The sequence below is a fragment of the Elephantulus edwardii genome, unplaced genomic scaffold (genome assembly GCF_000299155.1).
Source record: "Elephantulus edwardii isolate Elephantulus edwardi_28Jun2011 unplaced genomic scaffold, EleEdw1.0 scaffold00107, whole genome shotgun sequence".
NCBI lineage: Eukaryota > Metazoa > Chordata > Mammalia > Macroscelidea > Macroscelididae > Elephantulus > Elephantulus edwardii.
In genome coordinates, this window is record NW_006399857.1 from 738,058 (window position 1) to 741,854 (window position 3,797).

The following is a 3,797-nucleotide window of genomic DNA, read 5'->3' on the forward strand; positions in this document are numbered from 1 at the left end:
ATTCTGACTTAGAGGCGTTCAGTCATAATCCCACAGATGGTAGCTTCGCCCCATTGGCTCCTCAGCCAAGCACATACACCAAATGTCTGAACCTGCGGTTCCTCTCGTACTGAGCAGGATTACCATGGCAACAACACATCATCAGTAGGGTAAAACTAACCTGTCTCACGACGGTCTAATCCCAGGGGCCTTGTTTCTGGCCATATCCTTCACAGCAGCCTGAAATTCTTCTTTCATCACCATAGGCTCTTGCTCATATGTTGTTTCATTAAATTCTTCTGTGTCTGCCAATTCCTTTCGATACAGTGACTCAGTATATTCTTTTCATCTTCTTTTAATACTTCCTGGATCATTTAATATTCTGCCTAAAGCATCCTTGATTATAGCAACGTGAGGTTTGAATTTGTTCTTCAGTGAAACCTATACTTGGACCAGGAGGCAGTCATCAGAACAGAACAAGGGAACACTGCATGGTTCAAAATTGGGAAGGGCGTACGCCAGGGATATGTCCTGTCTCCATAACTTTTCAACCTGTATGCAGAACAGATTATCTGGGAGCCTAGGCTCTATGAGGAGAAATGTGGGGTCAAGATTGGTGGAAGATCTATCAACAATCTGTGGTATGAAGATGACACACCCCTGCTTGCTGAAAGTGCTTGCTGCAGAGGGTCAAGGAGTGCAGCCTCCCATATGGATTGAGGCTCAGTGTCAAGAAGACAAAGATTCTCACCAATGGGCCAATTGGCAGCATCCGGTTGGATGGTGAAGAGATTGAGATTGTTCACAGCTTTAGTTTTCTTGGCTCCTCAGTCAATACTTTTGGCACCAGTAGCCAGGAAAGTAAAAGGCACATTGCCATGGGGAAAGTCTGCTGTTAGGGACCTCTCCAAAGTACTGAAGAGCAATGGTGTCTCTCCGGAGACTATACAGGTCAGATACAGGTCATGGTCTTTGCAATCACTTGTTATGCATCAGAGAGATGGACAATGACCAAGGAGGATAGAAGGAGAATTGATGCCTTTGAAATGTGGTGCTGGAGAAGAGTATTGAGAGTACCATGAACTACTAAGAAATCAAACAGATTCATCCTGGAAAGGGTTAAACCAGGTGGTTCCTTGGAGGCAAGGATTCTGAGGTTCCGTCTAACCTACTTTGGACATGTTGTAAAGAGAGACCGGTCCTTGGAGAAGGACATCATGCTTGGGAGGTGGAGGGACAGCGCAGGAGGGGAAGGCCCTCTATGAGGTGGATTGATTCAGTGACTGGGGTAATCGGAATGGGAGTGTCAGAGACAGTGCGATTGGCACAGGACAGAGCACAGTTTAGGGCTATTGTACATAGGATCGCTATGAGTCGCAACTCGACGGCACATAACAACATCAACAACAAGAATCATGGTTTACCCTGGTTTAATTTTAATAAAAGAAGAAACAATGCTCCTATTAATGTGGTCCCAACAGTAAATGATAAATAAGTGCTCTGATGAACTGTTTAGAAATACCTTAGGTTAGGTATACTGAAGGTAGACTTCGTTTGAAATCTTTAAAAAAAAGTTCCTGTTAATTCTCAAATGGTGTTAACATGTTTAACATCTCTGTTAAATGCTTTTGCTGAATACTAGTTATCCAAGCTCCTTACTATTTTTTATTAGGGACTTTAACTAGTGTCTTCTTCAAGTTTTACCCTTTCTTGACCATTCTCAACAATTCCCTTTGTGGTGATTTTTATGCCATTCACTCTTTTAGTAGAATTTTATATGGATTTGAAGCTGCCTATCTCACCACCATCAAATTACGTGAAAGAGAAAGAAGCAAGACCAACATGACTCAGTGGAGAAAATGCCATAAATCTGTGTCTTAAAAAGGAAATCCTGCTCCAAAGGATGGAAACCTACTGAAAACAGAGAAAAACTGTGTTCTGTGACTTCCAAAAAAGCCCTTGAAAGGGTCTTCAAAGAATTCAAAGGAAAAAGGGTCCCTTTCACCAAAAAAATTCCCTGAAAACATCATCTGGATTACGGAACGTGAAGCCAAACTCAAACGGACTATCAAAATAACTTCCACCTCCACCTCCATTCAATCCTTCTTTCCCATATTTGTCATCCTGTCTTTTCCACATCTGATAACACTTTACATGCTTCAGCTACTTGTTGGAGTTTTCTCCCTGCTTCACCCTTATTTTCAGGATTTTCATCAGAATTGGAAGACAATTCATAAACAACCTGCATTATGGAGATAACATAACTTTGCTTGCAGAAAGTGAAGAGGTCTTGAAACACAGTGAATCAAGCACAATAGTTTTCAATGTGGGTTATACCTCAGCATCAAGCAAATAAAAATCCCACCGCTGGGCCAAGAGACATCATGATAGATGAAGAAAAGATGAGGTTGTCAGTTATTTCATTTCCTTGGATCCATCATTAACACCCTTGGTAGCAGCAGTTAAAAATCAAAAGCTGTGTTACACTGGGGAAAGAGGCTCTCAAGAACCAGTGTAAAGTTCTAAAGAGCAAGAATGGCAATTTAACTACGAAAGTGCACCTGGTCCAAGACATGGTATTTTCAATTGCTTCCTATACATATGAAATTTGGACAATGAATAAGGAAGACCAAACCGATATCTCTGAATTGTGGTCTTGGCAAAGAGTATTGAATATCCCACAGAGCAAACAAATCTATTTTGGAAGAAATGCAATCAGAGGTCTCATTAGAGGCAAAGATGAAACCTATCCTTGTACCTAACAATAACAATGGTGATGGCAAAGAAGGGCTAGGATCAGGCAGTATTTGATTCTATTGTGCACCAGGTTGCTATAACCAGAGTCAACTATACAGCACTGAGCCGTAAATGTGAGGGAGGGACTTGATCTAACTGGTGTGAATGCTTCCTCCAACATGATATTTCAAGAAAAAGAAGTGTGCAAGAAGAGTGTGTCAGTATTGAAAGAGAGGTGAAGTGGGTACTAAGAGTGAGAAGACTTTTCCAAGAAGGGAGCGCTGGTAGCCTAGTGGTAAGAAACTTCACTGCAATCCCAAAGACAGGCGGTTTGAATCCATATGATTTACTGCCTCTGAAAACCCATAGGAGAGTCAGCTATAAGTCATTCCAACTCAATGGCACACAACAAAAACAATGCAGAAGGAGCCTGAAACTGGAGCCAGTGAAAAAGGACAGTAGGCAGATGCAGGCCTCTGGAGGCCAGCTTAGGCATCTCATAGAGCTCACAAACAAAAACAAAGCACCCCCAAACTTGTAGCTGAACTGTGCTTCATAGGGTTTCAAGCCTCTAACCTTTTGGAAGTAGATAACCGGGTGTCTCCTGTGAGGTGTTTCTGTGTGGGTGTGAATCATGGCTAGCAGTCCATAGCGTTACTGTTGGTGCTACCCATGAGCTCCAAGCAGCTTGAAAAACTCCCTGAAAGACAAGTGAAAGCAGCAGTGGGTTTTCAGCAGAGGAACCCCATCCTGGGATCAGAAGAGCTGGTCTACATCTTTTAAAGTTAACTTTTAAAAGCTGGTACAGGAAGAATGGAATGAAGATAAGCTGGAAAGGGAGATGGGAGATTACTTAAGGCAAGAGATAATGAAGACCTAATGAGTATGCATTTCGTGAACGACTGAAGCTTTAAAAAATCAAAGAAGTATCGAAATAAAACCTAGAAAAACACCCAACATCCCATCTAAGTTTTATACTTCAAGTTAACCAAGTTGTTGTTGTTCTTGTTATGTGCCGTCGAGTCGCCTGCGACTCATAGCGACCCTATGTACAACAGCCCTAAACTCCGCTCTGTCCTGTG

The 3,797-nt window shown here is 42.2% G+C and overlaps 1 pseudogene; it reads right to left on the minus strand.

Moving 5' to 3' along the window:
- Window positions 1-1,656: 1,656 nt before the first annotated feature.
- Window positions 1,657-2,197, minus strand: LOC102857428 (annotated as a pseudogene).
- Window positions 2,198-3,797: the final 1,600 nt, after the last annotated feature.